At 45.8% G+C, this 27606-nt stretch overlaps 1 pseudogene; it reads right to left on the bottom strand.

Annotated features, from left to right (window-relative positions):
• The window catches only part of LOC144773950 (solute carrier organic anion transporter family member 2B1-like), an 846173-nt pseudogene that overhangs the window by 179591 nt on the left and 638976 nt on the right, over nt 1–27606 (bottom strand).

The raw sequence follows: 27606 nt of genomic DNA, 5'->3' as shown, positions 1-27606 counted from the left end.
AGATAGGCGTATCCCTTTCCCTTGATTGCTCGATGAGCCAGGGTGAGTGCTTTAAACTATGCCCTTTTGTGGACTGGCAGCCAGTGTAATTTGCGTCGATGGGGCGATATGTGCTCTCAAAGAGAAATACCGCAAATCAGCCAGACTGCCGCGTTTTGAACCATCTGTAACCTATAACATAAGCCAGATGAGAGAGCCAGGTAAAGACCATTAGCATAGTCAAGGTGAGATGTTATTAGGGCCTGCACAATGGTTTTCCTGGTGTTACTGGGCATGTAGTTGATGAATTTTTTAATCGTCCTTATTTTTGAAAAACAGGCAGCAGAGACGGTCTGAACCTGTTTGTCAAAGGATAAATTGGAGTCCCGTCTAACCCCCAGATTTCTTACGGAATCTTTGTGGGAGGGGGCCACACTCAAATCCAATGGCCACCAGAGTCTCGACTCCAAAGGAGAGGGTTGATGAACAAAGAGAACCTCAGTCTTACTTGCGTTCAGTCTGAGAAAGTTATTGTCCATCCAACTGGCGATGTTACGGAGGCAGTCTTTCAGAGGATCAAAGGTGTTCGGAATGGGGTCATCAAAGGAGAACAGAAGCTGAATATCGTCAGCATAAGAGGTGACCTTGATTCCCATCTGAGAGATGAGCTCAATATCAATGTCAATAAAGCAATACTTTGGCAATGTACGCATGAAACAGATAGGTGCCAGCAACCACAGCGTTTGTATGTTGAAACAGCGAAATTCACTAATATCAAGATGGCTGCAACGTGCGTGGCATCTTGCATCAAAACGTAGTCATGTACACATATCGCTTGTCTTAGTAACGTTGCCGAGGCTGTAAATGAAAGGTATTTATTTTCAAACTTTGCGCACTCGATAATACATAACCATGGAAGTTTTACGATGAAGTAAGAGTCACAAAAAACCCCCCACAAAGCGTCATAAGTGAATTCAAACAGAAATACCCAAGCGCAGTGAAAACTATTTTGACAGAAATATCCAAGAATTTCAGCACTGCATTAAAATCCGCTGCGGGTGCAATCAAAGCACTTGTTATATACATATAAATACTGCTGCATGTACTATCAATGTACAATAGTAATTAAAGAAGAAAACATACCATTCAAGTTGAGTATAGAAGAAAGGTATTCACAGTCATGTAATGTTATGTTATGTTATGTTATGTTAAGGCCATATTTTTTGAGCGCACGGCTGCCCAAGGGGGCGTCCCGGCGCTTTTGCAAAGAGGCCTAAGATCTACAAACACATAGAGGAGCAGCACAGTTGTCAAAAGAGTTACACAGAAAAGAGGAGAGTCTTCAACTCTTTCCTAAACGCCAGGAGGTTCGTAGCTTTGCGTAGAGGGAGAGGGAGCTCATTCCAACATCGGGCTGCCACAAATTGAAAGGCTCGTTCTCCCATCCGAACACGCTTAGCCGGGGGCACCTCCAATTTAGCCAGATCGGCAGATCGTAGCACCCTCCGTAATCTCCGAAAGTCTATAAAATATCCAAAAAGATGGGTTCAAAACACCACTCTGTAGCCGTGTTACTGAGTGGTTTCCCTCGCCAATATTAAAATGAAGATATTTCCAAATTTGATCAAAAGGTTCCTTTATTTGCAACACAGCAAAGAAGAACAGGTTTCTCCAAAGATCAGGATTAAACTGAGTATAACAGTAGTTTGGTAGCATTACTCCAAATGATAGAACTTAGAACATCATTGAAATACCAACATGTTGCATGCAGGGACATGCGACCAGATGACAGGGAAAACTTAAAGAGACAGAGCATATAACCTTGAACATGGAATGTAACAAGTGGGCATCCCGGGCCCCGACATTTAGTTCAAAATGTTGTCATTTGTCATTTTTATTTTTACAGCAAAACGCTGGCCAAACGACAAAGTGTGTGTACTTTACTTTTGCTAAGTTTTCCTTTCACAGCCTGGAGCGCTGCCTGGTACTGCTGCTGCGCACACTCTAGCACTTCCTGATCGCGCTCTTTGCCCTGGCCGCACGTCTCTCAGTGGCTGTAGGCAGTTGCAGGGAGGGCCGATGACTGTTGAGCTCCCCAATCAAACCACTGCTTCTACTGCCAGGAGTGCAGCTGGCCCGGAGGACCTGCCACAAACAGGTACAGGTTAATGCAAGTAGGGGTGCGGGTGTGGTTTTATCAGAAGGGACCCAGTGTTTCATTATAGGCAAGAAACAGCCCCGTTGTGCCCTTCACATGGACCCGCCTTGCTCGTCACATGATGAGCAGGGATTCTGGGAGTTGTAGTTCACTGTGGGAGCGAATGGGAGCAATGGGAACCCCGCCAAGAGACTAACTATATACCCGGCTTATGTCACTGTTTGGTACGTAAAGAGTGTAATGGTGTGGGGCCCTAGGCCCACATGGTAGAAGAACTGCGACACATGGACACCAGTGGTACGTGGGTTAGTGAGCCTCGAGCACGTGCGCTCGGCTCCTTTTATTAACTGTGTCACGTGATGTCGTGACATCAGTGGTGGGTGGGTGTTCAGTGTAGGCATACATGCTTAACCCTTAACAGTGTCAGCTAGGACACTACATTCCTCCCAAACTTTAATAAAAATTAAGGAAAGGCAAGAAGTCCGAGCCTGTGGGAGGAAGTACATAAATATACAGTAATTACAAATTTACAGTGAGTCTCTTCAGCTGTTTGCTTGATGACGGTGATGGAAATTGCTGCAGAGACTTTATTTCTTCTTGGCTCGACGTCCTGGTTCTCGGTGGGCGTGTTCTTCTTTGCTTGCTCCGCGGACGTGTGGTGATCAGTCCACGGAGATCTTGCTTCTGAGGATGACGTCAAACAGGATGTAAAGGATACACGAAGATTCTGCAGGAGCGTCAGGAATCCGAAGTATAATCCACAGCCTTCCCCTGCAGCCTTCCGGCTCTATCAAGCACTAGAGCACAGGAGGCCAAAACAGGGGAAAACAGGGGGAGAAAACAAGGAAAGGTTGGGGGTAACAAGTGGGTGTTGAGGATCTTCAGACTGGTCGTCTCAACCTTCTTGTGGGCTTGGCAATCAAGAGAGACTGTAATGAAAAGGATTATATTCTTATATCTGCAGAGGACAATCACATTCCCAATTATACAACATAACCTTTCATACCTAGCTACATGTATGTGAATGTTCCTGAATGGATATGAGAGGACCTCTGGACAGGGATACAACTGGAGCTGCAGTGAAGAAAACAATACCTTCATAAGTTGAAGGACCTCAAGTATACTCGTATATGGCGTGAAAAACAAGATATACTGCTCACTCTGATCTTCAGTCTAAACTGCCACGAAGCACACCCCAAAGGATTACTTGAATCATAAGAATTCGGTTGTCATATCCTGGGTAGTGGAAACAACATCTACAACAAACAAAACAGGGAATCATACACTGCAATACTGTAGTACTAATACCAATTACAAAGGGCAGCGCAAGAATGCGCTGTTACCGTGTTTCTGGAACATGTAGCTGTAGCCCATTCCTCTCTGGTCCACGCAAGATGTCAAGTCCAAAAAAGGTGAAGAAAGCACCAGAGCTGAATTACCCACAAAGTAATATGTGATGGAAGAGAATGAAACCCTAACTAACTAAGGGCAGCACACCTGTAGTAACCCGGCTGCCAACGGAGCAGAACCCGGCCGGCAGCGGGGCAAATCTGGTGTGGTAGGAAGGAGGAAAGGTGAAGGAGTGCCCGGCCCGTCAGCGGAGCTAAACCCGGCTGACCAGCGGAGCGGGAAATGAGGCCAATGATAAGGAGAGGACGCCCGGCCCGTCAGCGGAGCAAAACCCGGCTGACCGGCGGAGCAGCAAGGAAGCAAAGGTAGGGAGAGGAGATCCCGCCGGAATGGCGGAGTCAAACCCGGCCGCCGGGCGGGACTCCAGAACACTGCACAGCAGCAGAAAATAGGAAAAAGACACGGAACGTGTCAAATTGCACAAGCGCGGTGGGGAGGCGCTTTGTGCACAAGAGAGACGGCCCGCAAAGATTCTTAAACCGAACCACAGAGCCGAGGTCACTCTCACAGCGAGAGAACGCCAGGACGAAGAAGAAACCGGAAGTCAGGCACAGGAAGTCAGGCACAGAAACGAACCCAACGGAGCTAGACGCTAGAACGTGAAGCGTCGCTCCCTGGGTCACGAATACCTATATAGCGCAGAATTAAAGGGCTAGCGCACCGGGGAGGGGGCTTGAGGCATGACAGTACACTCCCCCCACAACACTCCCACCTGGTCTTGGCTTGTCAGGGTATCTGTTATGGAATGCCTTTAACAGTCTGGGAGCATGGATATTGGAAAAGGGTTCCCATGTACGCTCTTCCACACCGTATCCCTTCCAATGGACCAAATACTGGACCGTACCCCTCACTCTACGGGAATCTAGGATAGTCTCTACCTCGTATTCCTCCGAGTCCTGCAGAGTGAACGGAGTAGGTCTTGCTGGCAGTGTAGTCCCAGGCTCAACCGGCTTTATTAGGGAAACATGAAAGACCGGATGAATCCTGAATGAAGGCGGAAGTTGCAATCTTATGGCAACGGGATTGATGATTTTGTCCACCTTATAGGGACCTATGTATTTGGGATTGAACTTGCGTGGACCTCCAAGAGTAATGTATTTGGTGGAAAGCCAAACCTCATCCCCTGGTGTGTATATGGGTTCCAATCTTCTGTGTAGATTCGCCCCCTCTGTGTACCTCACCTTGGCCATCTCTAGACTCTCCAATGCCTTCTTCTGTATTTCAAGCAACGTCCTAACTCTATCTGCAGCAGCAGGGGTTGGACAGTCCACATCACAAACAGAGGGCAACAACTTAGGGTGATATCCATACAAACAAAAGAATGGAGAGACCTTGATAGAGGAATGTGTGCTGTTGTTATATGAGATTTCTGCTACCCAAACCAATTCATCCCAGTCCACTGGAGACTGCAACACCTGATTCCTTATGTATTGTTCAAAACACTGATTGACTCTCTCCGTCTGTCCATCTGACTGTGGATGGTGACTTGAGGACAGACGGACGTCTATCTGGAGCAAAGAACACAAACTCTTCCAGAACCGTGACACAAATTGGGCTCCTCTGTCGGAGACCAAAGCAGAAGGGAAACCATGAAGTCTCACTATGTGTTGCATATATATGGAGGCTAATTCAACCGCTGTGGGTAGACGTTGTAACGGTACAAAATGAGCCATTTTGGTGAACATATCCACCACCACCAGCAACGTATTGTTCTTTGCCTTGGTGAGCGGCAGTTCTACTATAAAATCAAGGGACACCGTATGCCAGGGACCAGGAGGAGAAGGCAATGGCATGAGAAGGCCTACAGGGTTGAGGCGAGAAACCTTAGTTTGTGCACACACATAGCAGGTCTTAACAAAGTGTTCTATGTCTGCTAACATAGTAGGCCACCAATAACGGTCACGCACAGTGCTAATGGTTTTCTTAATCCCTGGATGACCCGCTATGGGATGTGTATGATACCACTGCATGACCTGATCTTGGAGGTTCTTTGTCGGTATAACCACTCCTCCTTGTACACACACGAGGTCTCCCTTCTTGGACGTGTCTTGTGAACCCACTATAGCCTGCATGTCTGCTGACGCTTGACTACACTTGACCTGTGTCAGGAATACATCCTCTGATCTAGTTCCTCCTACAATATTCATTCTAGGGATGATTGGTGTAGGCTCAATGGGATCAATAGGCGTATCGAAACCCAACCGCGACAGGGCATCTGCCTTTCCATTACGTCTGCCTGGTCTGTACTGGACAGTGAAGTCGAACTCACTAAAGAACTGAGCCCAACGCAGTTGCCTCATGGAAAGTGCCTTTGCAGACTTAAGATATTGGAGGTTGCGATGATCGGTGTATACAACCGCGGGATGTCTAGCACCTAGGAGATACTGCCGCCACTCTTCGAATGCCTTCTTGTTAGCCAGGAGTTCCTTGTCCCCTACCGCATAATTGTATTCCGCAGGGGAGAGTTTATGAGAGTAATATGCCACTGGATGACTCTCACCGGACACTGCATCCGCCTGAGATAGAACACCTCCCACTGCCACTTGTGAGGCGTCTACCTCCACCACAAAGGGCAGAGCAGGGTCGGGATGATGTAGCACCGGGGCACTGGTGAAAGCATTCTTTAGCTTCCGGAAGGAATGCTCTGCCTCACTGGACCAGACAAAAGGAACCCCCTTCTTCAACAAAGAAGTAAGGGGCGATACCAAGTCCGAGAAATTGCGAATGAATCTCCTATAGAAATTGGCCAGCCCTATAAAACTCTGGACCTCCTTGATGGTCCGCAGAGCCGGCCATGCCAAAACAGCCTCCACCTTGGAGGGATCCATGCGCAGGCCACTAGGGGAAACGATGTATCCCAGGAAAGGAACCTCCTGCGTGTGGAAAGTACATTTTTCCAACTTGCAATACAATTGATTGTTAAGTAACCGCTCTAACACGTGACGGACATGCTGTTGGTGTATCTCCAAAGTAGATGAAAAGATCAGCAGGTCATCAATGTAGGCGATTACGTAATCATCAAGAATGTCTTTCAAAACTTCATTTATGAAGAATTGAAACGCCGCTGGGGCATTACAGAGCCCAAAGGGCATTACAAGGTACTCGAAGAGACCATACTTAGTGCAGAATGCCGTCTTCCACTCGTCTCCCTCCTTGACTCGTACCAGGTGATAAGCGCCCCGCAAGTCCAACTTGGTGAAATATTGGGCATTGCGAATTCTGTCAAGGAGAGAGGCTATGAGAGGAAGAGGATAACGGTTTTTGATGGTCACTTCATTGAGCTTCCTGTAATCGATACAACATCGCAGGCCCCCTTCCCGTTTAGGAATAAAAAACAAGGACGAAGAGGCTGGGGATCGCGATGGTCTGATGAATCCCTTCTCGAGCATAGAGTCGAGATATTCTCGTAAATATACATTCTCCTTCTCAGTGAGTGCATACACTCTGCTACAGGGTATTCTGGCTCCTGCCTCGAGATCAATACGGCAGTCATAGACGCGGTGCGGCGGAAGAACTTCCGCTTCATGTACATCAAAGACTGCTTGCAATTCACGGTAACAGGATGGTAGAACAGGACAGACCTCCTTATCTTCCGTGGCTGTGTGTGCCTCTCTATTAGAAACCCCTACAACAGGCCCCAGAGCCACCGGAGGAAAGGATATAGTGGATGTTTCCCAATTGATGACAGGATTTTGCGTTCTTAACCATGGAATACCCAGAAGCACCGGGAACTGTGGGGAACTGATTAAATCAAACCTTAAATCCTCATGATGATCAGGTGCTATAACCATGTGCATCAGGTTGGTGTGATGAGTAACTGGACCAGAAAGAAGGGGACTGCCATCGATGGTAGTGACATTACTGGCAATCTCCTTTTTAGTGTCAGTTATCATATTCTCCCTAGCCCATTCTCTGTCCATGTAATTTCCAGAAGCCCCAGAGTCTACCATTATCAAAACGTGCAAACCAAGAGTGCCTTGTGTGAGATGTGCTGATATGTACAAATGGTTAGTAGGAGCGTACGTGTAATCGGAAGAAGAGACTGTTAGCCCGGACCTACCTGAGTTCCTCGTCTCACAAGAACTCAGGCTGACTAGTTTCCCGACACCTTGGACTGAGCGGGTTTAACTGGGCATTCTCTTAGGAAATGACCCGCTTTCCCACAATACAAACATAACCGAAGAGTTCTTCTTCTCTGTCTTTCCTCGGACGTCAGAGGGCCTCGGACTATGCCTATCTGCATGGGTTCACTATCTTCCGTGGCTTTTTCTGGGGCACTCTTTTTCTCCTTCAGAGCAACATACCGATATTCATGTTTCCCTTTCTCTTTCTTTCGTTCATGCAAACGATGGTCTATCTTCACTACCAAATCTATGAGAGCATTACAGGAGGTAGGAAGATCGACTATCTGGGACAAGGCGTCTTTCAGTTCTTCCCTCAATCCCCTGTAAAACATGGTACTTCGTTTTTCTTCCGGCCAGTCAGACTCAATCACCAACCGGCGAAATTTGGTAATATAGACCACCAGATCCTGAGTGCCCTGTCTCAATTCTAACAATTCGGTATCGGCAGAATGTGTATACATGTGTCGATCGAAGAGTTTACGGAATTCCCGTCGAAATGTTGCATAATTATGTAGCAGGGGATCATCTCTGTCTACTAAGGGAATAGCCCAATCAGCCGCAGAACCACTGAGGTAAGATATTACAAACGCAACCTTAGCCTGATCAGAGGGGAAACATTGAGCCTTACAAGAGAAGTGTAGTTGGCACTGACTAAGGAAAGCCGCGCACCGCGCTGTTTCTCCTGCAAAACGCTCAGGGGGTGCCAGAGGTATTGAATGTGGAGTGGTCACCTGCACAACCGAGGTCCCTCCTCCTGTAGCACCAGAAGCCTGCTGTCTCTGCAGGGTGTCCATTCTGGCCATCAATGTCTGAGTCTCAACCTGCAGGTTACCTAACATACCTGCCACATCCGCCAATGTGACCGCTTCGAGATCCATGACGCTCGGGCAGAACGAACCTCTTGGGCTTCACGTTCTGTAAAGGATACACGAAGATTCTGCAGGAGCGTCAGGAATCCGAAGTATAATCCACAGCCTTCCCCTGCAGCCTTCCGGCTCTATCAAGCACTAGAGCACAGGAGGCCAAAACAGGGGAAAACAGGGGGAGAAAACAAGGAAAGGTTGGGGGTAACAAGTGGGTGTTGAGGATCTTCAGACTGGTCGTCTCAACCTTCTTGTGGGCTTGGCAATCAAGAGAGACTGTAATGAAAAGGATTATATTCTTATATCTGCAGAGGACAATCACATTCCCAATTATACAACATAACCTTTCATACCTAGCTACATGTATGTGAATGTTCCTGAATGGATATGAGAGGACCTCTGGACAGGGATACAACTGGAGCTGCAGTGAAGAAAACAATACCTTCATAAGTTGAAGGACCTCAAGTATACTCGTATATGGCGTGAAAAACAAGATATACTGCTCACTCTGATCTTCAGTCTAAACTGCCACGAAGCACACCCCAAAGGATTACTTGAATCATAAGAATTCGGTTGTCATATCCTGGGTAGTGGAAACAACATCTACAACAAACAAAACAGGGAATCATACACTGCAATACTGTAGTACTAATACCAATTACAAAGGGCAGCGCAAGAATGCGCTGTTACCGTGTTTCTGGAACATGTAGCTGTAGCCCATTCCTCTCTGGTCCACGCAAGATGTCAAGTCCAAAAAAGGTGAAGAAAGCACCAGAGCTGAATTACCCACAAAGTAATATGTGATGGAAGAGAATGAAACCCTAACTAACTAAGGGCAGCACACCTGTAGTAACCCGGCTGCCAACGGAGCAGAACCGGCCGGCAGCGGGGCAAATCTGGTGTGGTAGGAAGGAGGAAAGGTGAAGGAGTGCCCGGCCCGTCAGCGGAGCTAAACCCGGCTGACCAGCGGAGCGGGAAATGAGGCCAATGATAAGGAGAGGACGCCCGGCCCGTCAGCGGAGCAAAACCCGGCTGACCGGCGGAGCAGCAAGGAAGCAAAGGTAGGGAGAGGAGATCCCGCCGGAATGGCGGAGTCAAACCCGGCCGCCGGGCGGGACTCCAGAACACTGCACAGCAGCAGAAAATAGGAAAAAGACACGGAACGTGTCAAATTGCACAAGCGCGGTGGGGAGGCGCTTTGTGCACAAGAGAGACGGCCCGCAAAGATTCTTAAACCGAACCACAGAGCCGAGGTCACTCTCACAGCGAGAGAACGCCAGGACGAAGAAGAAACCGGAAGTCAGGCACAGGAAGTCAGGCACAGAAACGAACCCAACGGAGCTAGACGCTAGAACGTGAAGCGTCGCTCCCTGGGTCACGAATACCTATATAGCGCAGAATTAAAGGGCTAGCGCACCGGGGAGGGGGCTTGAGGCATGACACAGGATGACCAGAAGTTAGACTTGGATGGGGTTGTCTTCAGCTGGTCCGTCGGTTTCTTCACTGTAGGCAGCTTGGCTTCACTTTTCAAAGGGTGGAGTGTTCGAAGGACATTCTTCTCACTAGGACGCCCCTCTCGCGGGAGTTCTCCTGCCACGAGATATCACCGGAGGCCCTTTTACCAGGTTTCCACTGGGCCGGGTATTATTCCACAGCGTTGCTCCAACTCCACAGTCTGCGTGTGAATGGAGGAGTCGATGGGGTACTACCTCGCAAAGTCCGTAGCTCCACCTGAAGGGTAGTTGTTGACTCTTGCCTTTGCGCACAAGTTCCTCATCTTCCTGGGACGTGCAGGTTAGACGGCGATGGACTCATCTCTCGTGTTGGGACCCTCTGCCACCGGTGTCCCTGAGGCCTTTGCCCCTTGGATCTCCATGGGCTGGTGTGGATTGGTCAGTTCTCCTTGTTCAGAACATCTGAGCTCCCTCAGCTTCCAGACTTCCGCTCAATCCCAAAGGTGGGTGTTGCCAATGGTCCGGCCTGTGCTCTCCTACCGTCCACGGGTCGTCGGGGTCTTGTGAATAGGTGCCTGTTCTGTTCTTGGTGCTATCAGTGTTCTCCAGGACGTGCGGGTCACTGTACACGATGTTGTAGTGTGTCACCTCTTCTTCTTCTTGTAGGTGTGTGGACTTGTTACACCTCTCTTCACCTTTTCCAGAAGTTGTTGATGATGGCGTCGTGCCACATGACTTCTTACTTCAGTTCTCTTCTTCATGGCATCGTGCCACTCTTCTCCTTTTCACGACACAGTGCTGTCACCTTTCTTCCTTTGTCTTGCTGACCAGGCTTCTTCAAGCAGCGTGCACTCCGCCTGTTTCCTTCTGGTCTTGTCCTGTATTTAGGACACTGTCTTCTCTCCACTCTTCGGTGACTGGACCGGTCATTACGATCTTCTCTCTTGTCTCCGATTACTTCTAGTTACTCTTGGTGTTGCGTCCGTCTCTCCGGGTCTTCTGATCTCTCAGTTCACGGACGTCTTCTGGCAGGACATATTCATCCTGACTTGGCAGAATTTCTTCTTTCATTTCTAGCGATCATTTTGGGTGATCGGCTTTTGTTTGGGCGTCCCTCTGGCTTGTCGGATCATCCTTTTTCCTGGGCGATCTTCTTTGCTACCAGATGGGGTGGACAGCTTGCTCTTCGTGAGTCTTCTTGCTATCCGCAACCGTTGGGATCGCTATTGGTTCTGCTGCAGTGCTGTTGCGTCGGCGCAGTTTCTCCTGCGCTCTTCGTGTGCTCTGCTTTTCCGGAGGGTTGGCTTCACCTCTCCTTGGACCTTCTCCGGTGGATGCACTTCTCGTGCTCGCTTCCGGTAAGGCTCTTTAGCTTCTTGGGGCGTTGACCTTGCTTGGTTGTTTCGCCTCCTTTTGGCTGCGGGGTAACTTTGCGTTACTCTTCCAGTGCACGTCAGTGTGCAGTGTAGTGGCACGTTCTTGCTTCACTTGGTACCGTCGTGATACATCTTCAGTGTAGCTTTGTTCCTTGCCGTTCAATTGATTCTTTGGCGTTGTCGCTTTTCCACTTGCGTGTCGCACTTTTCTTCTTCACACTTGGGTACTTGCCTCGCACGTCTTCTGGTGCTTTGGGTGTGGCTTCCTTACTTTCAGGCGCTGTCCTGTACTGTCCGCGTCCGGGGTACACTTGCGCTCTTTCATCGGTTGCCTTTGGATCTTGCTGCTTGCGGTAGACTGTTCCGACTTTCCCTCGACGTCCAGCGTGAGTTTGTCTTCTGCGATTGCGGTGATCACCTGTGGCCACAGGCGTCACTTCTGCTGCGGTGTTGGGTCTCCGTTTTGCTCCGCGTCGCTGCAGGCTTGTTTTCCCTTGTAGGCTTTCCCTTGTGTTGTCTTGTGCTTGTTTGCTTCTTGTGGCTTCATTTGGTGCAATGCTCCCCAGTGTCCATTAGATGGCAGTGTAGCTTGGGCTTTTCTTCAGTAGCAGCTTTCTCCACTTGGTGACTTTCTTTCCTTCCTGAAGTTTCCTTTTGCTGCCCCAGCTTGCAGGACCTGCTTCGTGGACATGCCGGAGGGAGGGGTGCTGGAGCCACTGCTGATTCAGGTAAGTCCCATTTCTTTTCTTTGTTTAGCCAGCATGGGGGGCAGTGGGGCACAAGAGTGTTATTGGTGCGAAGGGGGCAGAGGACGACTACTGGGAGCTGCTGCCTCCAGGATGCAGGACTTGATGCCTGGTGAGTTCTTCCTTTGCCTTTGGGGTTTATTTGTGAAGGAGGGTAACCAGTCTCTGCGTGGGCCTTTGTCCTTTCTGGCGCCTGCAGTCTTTCCTCCACCATCCCCCTCGCGGCAGGCCTTTCACTGCATTGGCCGCGCAGGGGGGGGGGGACTGATGCTTTCATGGTGGCTGCGTGTTTCACTTTTCCTTCCCTTGCCCCACGCGGCAAAGTGTTCACTGGCTGCGGGGGTCGTGTCTGGTCCTGCGGTGCTGGTGGGCTCCGCTGATTGTTCACAGCGCTCCTCCTCTCGGGGGTAGGCAGCGGTGGCCGGCGTCATTGCAGTCCGGTCCCGCTTGCATTGCCGTCCATTACCCCTCTGGCTGCTCCTTTCAATTGGGGGCACTTCTGTAGATCGCGGGTGGGCTCCGCTTCATTGCTTTCACTCTCCCCGCCCGCGGCAGCTCCTCTGCTCACACGCTGCGCGGGTCGGGGGAGAGGGGACGCTTCCAACAGGCCGCGGGTGGGCTCCGCAGTAGATGACAGCGCTCCTCGCTCTTTCTCTCGGGGCAGGCAGCGGCGGCCGGTGTCAATGTGGGCCCCGCTTGCTTTCACTTTCTTGTCTTTCACCCTCGCCGCGGCCGCCTCTCTTCACACGCGGCGCGGCGGGGGACAGCAGACGCTGCAGGCAGGCCGCGGGTGGGCTCCGTTGGCACTGCCTTTACTTATTGTTTATTTATGGCTGCATTGCGCCCGGCAGGGCGCCCTGGCAATGCGGGTGGGCACCGCGTCGTGTATTTACATAAGGGGGGATCGCTCCTGGCATCTGCGACCCCCCAGGGCCATTCGCAGCTCCCCGGCTCACCTCCGGCCTACGGGCCTTGTAGTCGGCTCCGGCCGCGGCGGGTGGTCTCCGTCCGGTCTCTCCTCACCGGGGCAGTCGCGGCCGATGCGGGTGGGCACCGCACGGTCCGCTTGTGGCACAGTTGCGGCCAGTGCAGGTGGGCACTGCCCGGTCCGCTTTTCGGCGATGATTCGGCCTGGGGCACGGCACACGCCCCACGGGCCTCTCGGCGGCCAGCGCCACCTCGTCAGGGGGGTGCCCTTCACACGGGCAGCATTCTCCTCCCTTATTGCAGTCGCTGCGTCGCGTGGAGTTTGAAACACTCCCTCGTCGCCATTGTAATGGTGTGGGGCCCTAGGCCCACATGGTAGAAGAACTGCGACACATGGACACCAGTGGTACGTGGGTTAGTGAGCCTCGAGCACGTGCGCTCGGCTCCTTTTATTAACTGTGTCACGTGATGTCGTGACATCAGTGGTGGGTGGGTGTTCAGTGTAGGCATACATGCTTAACCCTTAACAGTGTCAGCTAGGACACTACAAAGAGCTGCTCAAAACTCGATTGACCGCTTCACCTCTCAGCAGGGAGTTTTGTGCACTTTTTTTATTTCAAAAGCACGAAGGGTGAAGTGCTAGGTAAGTTGACTAAAAGTTCCTATACTATTGTACCGTTTGTTTTAATCTCAATTTCTACACGCCACATATCGGAAATTTCCACCCACTTGAGCATAATAGTCCAAAAAGTAAATAAAATAATTCATTAAAAAAATCCCTTAAAGTGGGAAATCATTATTGCAAATAGTAGACTAAAATCAGTCGTCATGAAGGCGGCATACACTGCATTCTGCAGCACCTCCTGCCTGGGTGAAGATCAAATGTGTCCCGGGGGTTGGTGGGCAAGCCTTTTGCACTGTGTCTCGGATCACACAAAGAGCATTCCCTTAAAGAAGCCGCCTCTTCTTTGTCATCGCCAGTTTACCAAACACGGGATGTGCTGATGAGCACAGAGCCTGGTCAGTTGTCACCTTTTGCGGAACCACTTCCTTTACCTCAAGTGTCAGCCTTGGCACTTCCCTTTCACACGGTAATCAACGGAGGTGTTGTGGGGGATTACGCTGAGTCATTACAACACCACTTCACTCTTCGCACCCCCCAAACCAGCAGACTCTTACATCTCTTGTACATCTAAAGGGGTCTGTCCTTGTGCCCCTGTCCCCACAGTACCTGGCAAGGGGATCACGGGCCCACAGTACTTTGGTTCAGGTACACATCAAAGAAATAACCACACTAGCCTTTTAAACACGGACGGGCATGTAGATATTGAAAGACTATTTTGCAAACACGCATTTTATATATAAATATAACAACACGTGTGTCACACCCAATGGTGTAACGCAAAATGATGAGAACCCACGCAGAGAATGTGGAGAAGGGTCCATGAAACTCTTGCACTTCGTACATATTCATAGGCCTTAAGCTAACTGGAATCCCTCAAGCCCCTGACCCACAAGGGCGCCGAAGTCTTGCTTATACCCCTAGTCACACCGACTGTCCACCATCTCTGCTACAACACATAGGCCCAACAACGTAAACAGGAAGTTTCAACCCCAACGCCCCCAGACCTGTCTAGACAGTTAAAGTTTTTCTGATGTGCTCATTCAGACCTTGGCTTAAAGTGCTGTTGTGTTGCGCAATTCAACAGGAGGTTCGTTTTGTAGCCGGGTCCCTTCCGCTTAACACTTTTCATATGAAGTGAAGCAGATGTCGTCAAACATGTTCCCAAATCGAAACAGCACCATACTTGAGGAAACAGATCCGAAACCTTCACCCAGTTCAAATAGATAATTCCCTTTTCTGGATTGTACTCTTGTGGTTGGCTAATGGCAGCATTTCTATGCGGTGGCTGTCTTGGTATTTTTAGTGACCTAATACAGAACTTTAGTTCCTGTTGCAGGACATGCTGCCCAAAACGTTGTCACTGGCTTGTTTTATTTACAAATAGAAACTGAATTTACAGCACCACCAGCTCATAAAACAGAATATTGTTATTATAGAAGTTAATAGTTTGTTGTTTAATGCACAAAGCATCACCAGCAGCGATTATTCGAAGGTGTAACTGCAATCACAAACATCACAAATAGTGTCACATATAACCAATATTAGATATCTTTATCAAGCACTACAGCACCTCAACAAAATAGGACCTAACAAGACCTCCCAATGAGTTCGACACAATCACACTCTTTGGTAGAAGATATTGCCATTTACTATGCCAATAGCTCTAACTCAAACAAATGCGAGACATATTGCATTTCCAATGCTTGTTTTTTTAATGCAGGGGTAGACCTATTAGCCTTGATTCCAAGCTACCCAGAGCGACTCCAAGTGTCAGTTGGCTTACCTTGTGTGTGAGTCTCAGGTACACATTAAAATTTCAGAGGCCTCCCTGCAACTGCCCAAGCTGACTAATACGACCAGGACCTGCCGGGGCCACCTGATTCTGGCTGCTGGTCTCTGGTGGGGTGTCGTCTGATCCCTATGAGTTGCCCTCAGGTCCTGGATCCTTGGTTGGCATCAGTAAGAAGCTCCTCCACAAAAAAAGTGAAAAACCTGAAGTTTGGGCCCTTCCTGGCCATCGACCTAAAGCTCCAGTGAGACCTGCTCTTTGTGCTGACAGCATCCCTCTACAACGACTGGCAACACAAGACCTGCACTTTGAGCCAACAGCGATCATCCACTCCAATCAACCAATGCAAAGCTCTAGCAACAATTGGCTTTCTGCACTACAACAATGATTGTCTGCAAAGCACGACCTACTCTTCACACCAAAAGCCTCCACCTCGCAGCCTCCTCAACATGAATGGAACTCTTCACGCGCAACTTGAGATGGTAAATCTTCAGTGGGACTGGTATTTAAAAGTAACTATCAGCAGACACCTAGATGGGAAATCTGCGAATGTGCATGGAACTCCTACTAAGATCTTCCATGGGACAGGAGCTATTTGGCAGAAGGTTCCATGAGATGATCAAATAAACCCATGGAAACCACACCAACAGTGTGCGAGTCAGTATGATTGTGTAAATTTTGACCCTTAAACCATAGCTCGATCTGACTCACATAAACTTCCAAGCAACCAAAAGAGAAGCAACATAAATGACACTGGGCCAGGGATATCCATGACTGCAGCAACTAAGCAAGCTCAAAGGGAGTCTTGCACAAAGGGGGGCATGACAGATCCTGTGCTCTCTGCAGCAGAGCCTCTCTAGGATGAGGTCAATCACATCAGACCGGAACACCAGCACTGCACCGACAAAAGTCAAGTAACAAGCTTCCAGAAAAACTGCCGGATAGAGCAGAGTGGAACTAATTGCATCCCCTACCTGCCACAGCAGAATGGGGAACAAAGTGACCTATCGCAAGACGGTGAAAAACAAACAGGAACTGGGAGCAGCATTGTGTCCTTAGCTAAAGGTTGGATTATAAAAATTAGCACAGCGAATTTGGCGGAAATTCAAGAGCTTTTCCTGAGGTAGCAGTGGGGTTTGCGTTTATCCAAGGTGATACTCACCCTCTTGAGGCAAGGACTGGAATGAGGAGGTAATGACTCACGATAAACATCCTACAAAAACATGGTAACTTACCAAAACCTTATTCTCCGTGAAGGCAAAACTGACATCTTCGCACCCTGCATAGCATGAAGAGATGTATTCAATGCCATCGCAACCACAGATAGGATTATAAGCTGTGTCTGAACAGTGACACTTGCTGTTACATTTGGAAATGTTTTGTTCAATTTCCTCACTAGGAAAATAGAAAAACTTTGTTTTACAAATCACATAGAAATACCTCAAATGCCTAACCTTGACACAAAACACAGTATTTTTCATAATATAATGGATCATTACCGAGCAAAAACAGACAACTATGTGTAGATTCTAATTGGAGACAGCTAGGTTACATAATCTTTTGTAATGTATCTACACAACTTAATGTGACATATGAAACATAGACCTAAAATATGCAGGATCATTCTGCATATCTCTCACCACCCAAACTGGGAGGCTATAAATCACCTCTTTTGCAGGATTTCCTTGAGCTGAAGCAATACCTACAACAATGATGTCCAGTTAACCTGGTTATATGCCATCTTTCATCAGTTCTTATGTTCCTCCTCTGATAAGGACTATTCTTTAACATCTCTCAACCAGTTCTTCATAGTGGGGCTTCTACAATCATACATCTTATTGAAGATCTGCGTCTTGTCAGCACTAGTGATTGCATAGTACCTCTGTTTCATTTAACACTTATTTGGGTAAGGGGGTATGATTAGAAGGTAGGCATTTAGAAAATCTTGTGTACTGAGATTGGTGATACTCATGAACATGCCTGTAACCTGATTACAGAACCTTTCAATTTAGGGGGCTCTCACATCATTTGATAACAAACCTTGCCATTGTTTTTGTTGTTGTTGTTATTTAGATGCTATGGATACATGCTTATTTATGGTGGCCATCTTTAAATGGGTTTGCTCAAAGATTATAAGGGCATTCAACGATGGCCGCCTGTATGCTTGCATTGCTGGTGAACATCTTTGAATGGGTTTGTTCAAATATTACAACTCATTTCCTGGCCCTCACCAAGCATGCTCACAGACCGCCTTCTTGACATGGGCAAAACCCCATTTTAAGAGAAATGCCAGGTGAAAGTGCAGTGTGTGAAATAAAGTTGCAGATGGTAAGGGGACAACAAGGAGGGAGGCACAAGACAGTAATGAAGCAGTGGGAGAATGTTTGAAAGCCAGAGTGATGGAGGAAGCAATGGATGAGATGTGGAGGATTGGGAGAAGCAACATGGAGAATGAGGAATAACTGGGGGAGACATGGGTAAGCTACATGATGTGCAAGGAACTGGGGAAATGTGAAGAGGGTAGCAGCACATGGGGGAGCAGGCAAGTAAATATATGCTCTCCCATCAAGTGGCTAAAGAAAATGTGTTTTATAAATGCAAAGAACGTTAGCAGTGGATGGACACAAGGCATTCAATCAAAAAACTGTGAGAACTAAATGCTGCAGGGCAGGCCACAAGAAAAGGGAAGAAAGTAACTGAATCAAGAGGAGATAAAAAAAAGCCATGCAATCATGTGCATGGGGTGACCCAAAGTCCACATTATTAGGCCTAGCCTAGAGTCAGCGAGCATGCGCTGCGAGACTTGTTGTAGTGGAGTAGGGAATAGAAGCCACACTCACTCTCCGCCCATATTTGTCATTGGCTTGTGTCATTGTCCTTCGTAAATGCAGGCTTCTGATTTCTTATTAGGCAAGTTAGTCCCTCCTTAGTACCGCCTTGCCTTCATATGTAACCTCCCATGGCGACTGGCCCCTTTTCTTCGGTTGTTACACAGTAAGTGTTATTTTGTCTTGAAAGCACTATTTTCTTCATTGCGTTTAATCTACTTCAGGCACAATGACATGCTTTGCTTACATTTAGCGCAGGACAATGGTGACCACTTGTTTAACATCATGTTGTTTTGCTCCCGCCCCCCTCCTGTTGTCTGTGTTCACCAGGCTTCCATCCCCCCTTCTGTTTCCCGCAATCCTTTAGTTCCTGTGTGGAAAACATGTAATATTTTACTTGGCATAAGCTGCAGCAATTTTGGCTGTGGTATCTATTTAGGTTTTCTTCATAATTCTCCCATCCTCTCCTGCTTGTCTTTTTCCCTGCCTGTGCTGCCTATTTTAATTGACTTCCTGACTCAGCTAAAAGCAATGTGCATGCTAAGAGTTTGTAGCTGCCAGAACAACTGGTCTCAGACTCAACTGTCAATCATTGTTTGCTGTTGTAAACAGTTCTGTTCCCCCTCCCACTTGGCTGACTAAGTGATCTCCCATCTGCCCATGTTTGTCGGTAACTATTCCTGTGTAGGCCTGTATCTTCTATTTGTATCCACAGATTTACAAGTGCAGAAAAAGCTTGAGTGTGCTGTGTGGATGTGCTCCCACTCATGAGTGATTAATAAACTTGTTATTTATTCCCTACTCCAGTGCTGATCTCTACGTTGTTGGTTTTTTAACCCATGGACAAAAGGGTGACCCTGCACCAGAGTACCCCTAAAAAAGGGGATACATTTCCACAGTTGTTGCCCTTCATGGGACCCTATTGTAGACGTGGCCATCCGAAGGATGGATTGGAATCTTACTGAGGAAGCGCACTGCACGAGGAGACCTTTGTCTTTGTAGGCCAATGGGAATTTTCCGGTTTTCCTGATTTGACCCTCCAGGTTGTGGGTGGTCTCAACTGGGGTTTTCTTTGGTGCACTTTTGTAGTGACCATTAGGTTGACTAGAGATCAGCAGGTGGGAGTTGGAGTCTTCTGTTTGGTAAGGTCGCTAAAGTGGCACTCCTGATTTGTTACGCCTGGGGTTTTTGTTTGAATTTGTTATTTAATTTTTTGCAAAAATTAATCGCAGGTAATGTGGAGATTGTTCTCCTTTTTAAATATTTTGAAGTAGTAATATTTTACAATATTTTGTTGACGCATGCCTGTTTTCAGCACACTCCGTAGCTGATGTTGCTTTTCTGGTGGTACCAAACAAAGTTTAGAAAAAAGTCAGCCTGCTCCCCCAGAGGGGACACCTAATAAAGACATATATGAACAACATAAAATGATATATCAAAAAGCGCTAAACTTAAAAAAATAACAAAAAGAAGGAGAAAATAGAAAAAGAAGATATGGAACGTCGATTAGAGGTAAATGGCTAGTATTCTAATAGGTGCGCTATTTATCCCATACTTAATAAACCTCAGGATAACTGCATCCTATTAGATCAACCCCCACCTCCGTATAAATTCCCCACTCCAAGTGCCCCTGAGGATGAAGTTTTTGATAAGGAGCATTTTTCTTCAGAAGAAAAAGATAAAGATAAGCAAATTGGGCGGCAGACTCGCTCTACTTTATCTAAGGAAGAGAAAGATAACTTGCGGGATATTGTTAGAGAGGAAGCACATCGGATTACTACAGCAATGGCCCTCAGTTACTGTTCAGACTTGGGAAGACGCCAAACAGTTATTTTTTGTTAGAAAAATTAACTTGGTAGGTATTATATGGTTGGCGGCATATTTCTAATGCAACAAAACCAGATGATATAAGTACTGATTATAAACAGTTAGGAGATGGGACTTTCCTTTTTTCGAGCCTACCTGATATGGTTAGACGGGTGGTCCAATTACGAGATGACACATTGAGTTTGCGAAAGGAGCAAGAAATAGCTAGGAAAAATAAAGTTGCAGAAGCAGCTGAATCTCAGGCAAAGAAAGTAAATGCTTTGGTGGATGCGAATAAACCTAGTAGTAGTGAATCTGCTATAAAAACCGATGCTTGAAGCTGCACCCCTGTATGTTCCTCCGAAGTTTGCGGGAAGCAATAATGATACAAATTCGGATAATGCAAAGGGATATTTTATATAATTGGATTTACACTCCGTGTAGTAGAGCTGATGTGATGGCTCTTAAAGCTGCATTGCCGACCCCTGGAAAAATCCTGCCGCCTTCTATGAGGAGGTGGAAGGAGCCATCAGCTCCTGCACTATGACCTTGCCAGATATTGATATGTTCTTAGGGCTTATTTTGCCCACTGATATGTGTAGAGCAATTCGTAAAATAGATGAGAAATGCTGCATTTGGTGACACCTGGGTGGAATTAGAAAGAATAGATACAGAAAGGGAACTTGCGCAGAAACCTCAGAAGGAAATATTAGATCTTCCTAAAGCTATTGTGACTAAGTTAAAGACTCTCATACCCTTTAAGAAAATAGATTGGACTATGTTAGCGTCCCGTAAACAGAAAAAGGATAAGTGAGTTTCTGATTTCTTTTCAAGATTTGAAGAGACATTCCATCATTTTAGTGGTCAGTCATTGGCCGATGATACAGGTAGGCATTTGTTTGTTGATAAATGTTTTGCTATTATGTTACCAGAAATAGCTAGTCTCTTAAAGGCCAGCGAGAGTACTTGGACCACATCCTCCTCACTTTTGACTATGGCCCAATATTATGAGCAACAGGAATATGAAGCAATATGCAGGGAGGATAAGAAGGTTAAGGAATTAAAGACAAAAGTTATGTTGGCTCAAGTATATGGTCCACCATTTAAGGGAGGTGGAAGAGGCGGACGCGCAATGTATACACCTGCAGTGCCCCCTCTTCCTCAAGCAAATTGTTCCCCTGATACTGGGCATTGGCGTTCTGCGCGCCCCTTTTTGTAAGGTCAGCAGTACCAACGGGGAAGGGGTAGTGTGAGAAGACAGCCAGAGAATTTTGGAAACAGGGGATGTACAGGAGCTCACCCCAGATTTGAAGCAGTTGAACAAGAACCAAATTACTCTAATACTTTTCATAGACAAAATCAATATCAAATGTCTAATTATTCTGCTGATGCTCTTGCAGATTCCGATTATGCATAGGGATGCCTAGGATGGGGTAAGGGACTGGTTAAGGTGCCAGTAGATCAAATGGGTCCTTATGTTGATGCAAGAGTCTTGGGATCTACTGATCGGTTTCTGGTTGACACAGGGACTGCCTGTAGTACTCTGTCTAAAACTGGTCCTAGCGCTCCCCTGTTCGTCACAATGATAACATTGATAGGATTCGATGGGACACCTACACCTAGCCCACTTTCATAATCACTTGATTTCGGACTTGACAAATTCACTGTAGCATGTCCATTTTCTGCTTTCCCCTACCATACCTGACAATATTGTGGGTCAATATGCTTAAATATTTTCGTGCCACAATACGTCATTCTCCGGAAGGTGTGTGTGTCATTTTAAATAACAATTATTCAATGGTTGAGACATCCTGTCTTATCTATGAGGATGCCCCTCTGGCGTCCTTACTTAGTGTGAAGAAGGAACACTGTTATTGTTCCTATTTCCCGCCTCCCATCATCACAAAGTCTCTAGAAAGAAATTATAATTTTGTAGACCGCAGGTTACCTATTTAGGTCACCTCCTGTCTAAGGAGGGACGTGCACTCACACCAAACCACATTCAGACCATTCTAGATACTCCTGTACCCCGCACTCAGAAGGATGTCTGTGCACTGACTGGCCTCACTTCTTTTTGTAAGCAGTTTTTCACACAGTAAAGTAAGGAGTCCTAACTTTACTATTACTAAATGCCTTTTGTAAATGCCAAAAGTAGTAAGTTTAGGATTTTATCTCAGATTTGTTCTGTGGAAAGCAGTGCTAAAAAACCAGTTTCCATATGTAAGTCTCCATTCCATAGGGCCCTACAGCAAAGAAACTAGTGATCACCGATACCGATGCCCCTGGCTTAATTTATACCATGAGATGTATTCATTATGGCAACATACTAGACCTCCCCTCATCAGGAGCTTATTGAAACTGATCTATCACTGCAAAGAAGTCCAGGTTTGTAAAATTTGTATTTAACCTTTCTGTGAAAAAAAAGTATATGCAGGTTAATTAAGATGATGCATTTTGAACATGGCCCAATTCCGAAACTGTTTCTACCTTTGCAGAAAATTGGTTGCATATGCAACACGTCTGCTGATCGAATACAAGTAAGCCTTACACTAAATTTTTGCAGAGGTTGTACATGGGACTAGCAGATAAAGAAGCATTTGTGTCATTCGTTAACAAACACAAGTGCATGCACCCACTCACATCCTGCTCTTACCTTACCATGCACCAGGTTAGACTTGGCTAAGCAGAAGGCAGGAATCATATGGGGAAAACACTTTTATTTGCCTGTAGGGATATTTATGGGCATGTACTTCGAAATGGGTATTTCAACCATTGTGAGTTGAGATCTGCAGGCCAGTCTAGCAACCAGCCAGGTAGCTCAATGAAGCCAGTGCATAATTGGGCGTCCATCAATAGTCTCTTGCACATTGAGGCCTGGGCTACACAACATTTGCAAGGGTGCCCCCACCCTCCCCACTCTGGATGCCCCGCATGTAAATACAAGACTTGGGCATTGGTGGAAGCATATTACAATACTCAGTTGCACAAAGTGTGCATAAGAGATGTGCTAATTGTCTGCAGTGCATAAGGGCACTGTGTATTCTTGTAAAATAGTAAATTTGATGGGGCTGATTCATAGAAGTAATTATAGATATGAGAAGGAGTAAGGTAGGACTACTCTTTTAAGTACTCATATGCTTTTGTGAATCAGCCCTGAAACACAAAGAAGGCACATTTCTTTCAAGTTCTACTCATTTTATATGAATATTCCCTGATAATATTCCCAGTGTGTTCACATTTCAAAATCTTTGGGACCATTCGACAAAGGCCTATGAAAGCCAATAAAAGAGTACTAGAGGAGTACTATTGTACATACTCCAAAATACCTTTGTGAACAGGCCCCAACATTACCATTTAAAAAAAGAGTTACGAGGCATGCGGCGGTGGCAAAACAAGATGGCCGCCTAGTAGAGGCGCTCCCCGATACCGAGGAACAGATAGAGCCGAAGGGCTTTCTTCTCCCAATGGTGCGGGGATATAAATATGTATTTCCTCGACGAAAGTGGTGTGGAGCGCTGAGGCAAGTTTTTCAGACCACAAACGATGTTTTTGGACAAATTGTTCTTCTTTTTCTTCTGCCTCTATGTCGCCTCACACTGTGGCCGCCATTTTGTGTGCCTGATTCTTGCATTTTCCACAGAAGACAACATGGCGAAAATGGCCCTGTGGTCAGTGGTTTTTGTCCATTGAGGCCCTCTACACTAATATTAAGGCTATTTTACATTGATAATGTATAATTGCAATGGCTAATTCTTCTCCTCATCGTGTGCCTTCATCTTCTCCTCATATACTATTAGGGCCACATCTGTTGCATCTTCAGACAGGTCCTCATTTGGATCACATACATCCAAACATGCTCCAAGGAGCTGCTCGTTCAAATACCGGTGGCCGCAACGACTAGGTCGGCAATACCAGCAAACGAGTTAAAAAAGATCTGTCCTTCCCAACAAAATCACCTCTTCCTTTGACTTTGGAAGACATTATGGACGAATTACGTAATGTTTGACCATTTATGACGGATACCACCACAACACTTCGAAGAATTGAGCAGAAATAGTCTGGTTTAGAGTCTAGGATTTTGGAAGTGTAACAACAGATTAGTGACGCACAAGATGTTGTTGCCAAAGTGGACATTCTTTCGCGAGAGGTAGGGCAACTGAAGAAAACAACAGAAGATTTTGAAAATCGTAACAGGCGCAACAACATACGAGTTTATGGAATTTCGGAAGGCTCAGATATCATCTCCTTTTTGAAGATTCACGTCCCTCAGATTGTTGCTTTACCGAAATCTATTGACCTCAATATTCAAAGGGCACATAGGATTGGCCCCCAGAATGCATCATTCTCAAACCATGGGGAATCATTGCATATTTCTTATTATATTCTGATCTCATGGCAACCCTCAATGCAGCTAAGCAGCATAAACAGATATTATGGCCCGGCCACAACATCTTCTTCAGTCAAGATATCTCTAAGCCTACTGCCAATTGCCGAAAAGAGTTTCTTGAGCTTAGGCCATCGCTGAGAGCCATGAATGCCCGCTATGGCCTTATCTATCCTTGTTTCTTCTCCTAGTATTGTACAAGGACAGAACTTAGACTTTTGAGGACCCTGCGGAACTCAAAGTTTATACACGTTCACAAGGGAGAAGCTATGGAACTGAGCAAATCTTAAATGTTTTCTTACATGTTCTCTCTTTTGTTTCACAGGTTTCCCCTTAATATCTTATTTGACTCTGAAGTCCTTACCTGCATTGTCTATGCTTCACTCTGTTGCGTTGTCTTCCCAAATGTTTGGTAAGTTCCCTTCCATTGTGTTGCTTATGTTCATGTTTTTAGATTACAGTTTTCTCATTTCTTGTTGTCATTAATTTGTTTCTAATCAGTGTCCCTCACTGGGCGGTCTCTGTCCCATTTCGACCCCCCTCCTATATTAATGTTTTTTTTGTATGTGAATATTATGACTAAAGTCTTTTGGCTGTTTGTCATCTTCTCTGTGATTACCTCTCAAAGGAAACATTGTTCTTCTTTTATTTCTCCTTCCTATCTCCTCCTTCCCTTCCTTTCTTTCCACTTTTTTCCTTGCTTCTATACCTCTCATTTCATTTTAGCTTCTCTTTATCTCTATGCTTTAGTTTTTCTGCTTTATTATTATTCTCTATCTGGCATGTGCTATTGTGTTTATCAGGCTATCTGTTTTATTTTCCTTTCCTTGTTTCAATTCTTGTCTTTCCTTATTTTCTGTCCTTTATCTGTTTTTCTCTTTTTGGATTTATTTCCATTGAGTTCTTGTATTGCTTAAGGATACTATGCCGTTTGCTACTTATCTACTACATTTTTTTAAAGTTTCATGTAATTGTGTGCTTGTTTCTTAATAAGATCCTTCACTGAGTGAAATACGTATTATTTCATGGAATGTCAAGGGTATTCGTAACCCAGTTAAAAAAAAGTGCATTATCCCATCCTGCTAAATTGAAATGTCACGTAGAGTTATTGCAAGAAACGCACCTTAAAGAGCAAGATGTGTCCTCATTGTGCAAATTATGGGTTGGCGATGTTTTTTGTTCCCCAGCAGTTAATAACAAGAACGGTGTAGTAATTCAATTTCATAATCACTAAATGTTCTTTTGCAAACTGAGGTCAAAGACAATAATGGTAGATGGCTTTTATTGAATGCTGAAGTCAACAGTACTCCATTCTCTATTCGTATTGTATATGGCCCCAACGGTATTGATTTAGTGTTCTGGAATGACTTCTCCAAACTCCTTCCTTCTCATGCATCTGAAAACTTGATTTTGGGAGGCGATTGCAATCAACAAATGGACCCTTTTATAGATCGGAAATCCCAAACCAATTTTTTTCCTAATAAGATGCAGATGACATTTCACAAAGCTATTTCATCTAGAGGGTTTATGGACGCTTGGAGAATTTCCCACCCTCATGTTTTAGAATTTTCCTTCTTCTCTCCTGTTCACATGTCTCATTCCGGTTTAGATTATATATTTCCTACGCAATCATTTTTTCAATTCATAACAAATGTGGAGATTTAATCCATTCTCATCTCTGATCACGCCCGTCATATTGGATATGGAATATCCCACATCCACACCTACCTCACGTCCATAGCGTTTTATCAATGCCCTTTTGTTGGACACGAAATTTGTTGAACAATATACACAATTTATGCAGGAATTTTTTAATAATAATCTATCTTCTGTATCACAATTTAATTTTATTTGAGATGCTTTCAAAGCGACTGCTAGAGAATTCATAAAAGACTGTGTCTCCCAGAAGAAAAAGAAGGCACTTTCTGAGGCAACATTCGTTTTAAAACAAATCAAGGCTCTTGAACACAAATACTTTACCACAAATTGTCCTGATACTTTGCCCAACCTTATTATAGCTAAAATGAAATACAATAAACAATCTTGAGATAATGCCTGTAATCTTCCTAAATTTAATGCTAAAATGTATGGTGGCCGGAGCAAGGCTGACAAATTTCTAGCGAATTATCTTAAAATTAAAAAACAAAAGTCCAAAATCATTGCCATCACAGATAGCACGGGATGCAGACATATTACAGATACTAAGATTCTCGAGTGTTATATTTCTCTCTACAGTCCCGAGTCGACCTCCTCTGCTGTCCAAATTGATTAATTCTTTCAATCCATACCTAAACCTTTAGATAAGAACATTGATCTCACATCACTTGATATTCCTTTATCAGAACAAGAAATTACAAACGCTATTAATCAACTCCCCAAGGGTAGAACACCAGGTCCAGATGGTTTTACTGTACGTTTTTTCTTTATTTCAAGCAATTTTTGGTCCCTCAGCTGTTAGTCCTCATTAATCACTTTCTGGCCTCCGGTAAAATGCAGGGTTCTTTCACTCAAGCAATGCTGTGTTTGATCCCCAAAAAAAGGTAAAGACCCCTCTTATTGCAAAAACTACAGACCAATTTCCATAATGAACACTGACTGAAAGATCTTTGCCAAATTATTAGCCCTTCATATCAATCAGGTAATCCCTGATCTAATTAATCTATATCAATTACGGTTCATAAAGGGGTGTTCCATTACAGACAACTTCAGGACTTTCCTCAATATTATCCATTTAGCTTCCACGGTGGCTCCACCAGTTGCTGCCATCACGTTAGATGCTGTAAAGGCATTCAACAGAATTATTTGGGAATTCATTTTTGGAACAATTAAATGGCACGGCTTTAGCCCCCCATTCTTAGATACATCCAGATGTTGTATTCTGCACCCTCCACTTCCATTTGGGTGAACGAACATCAGTCTAAATACTTTCCACCCCACAGAGGAACCCAACAAGGATGCCCTTTATCCTCATTGTTATTTATTCTCGCCCTTGAACCCTTTTTGGAAAAAAGTTGCTGTTCTCCACACTATACTGGATTCCAATTTAAACATACAGATGTTAAGTTTACTGCATATACGGACAACATTTTATTGTACCTCTACAACCCCACAACCTCTTTGCCGGCATTTTTCTCTTT

Source organism: Lissotriton helveticus, chromosome 8 (assembly GCF_964261635.1).
Source record: "Lissotriton helveticus chromosome 8, aLisHel1.1, whole genome shotgun sequence".
Classification (NCBI taxonomy): Eukaryota; Metazoa; Chordata; class Amphibia; order Caudata; family Salamandridae; genus Lissotriton; species Lissotriton helveticus.
The sequence above is the reverse complement of the archived record's forward strand: the minus strand, read 5'-3'. Positions and strand labels throughout refer to the sequence as shown.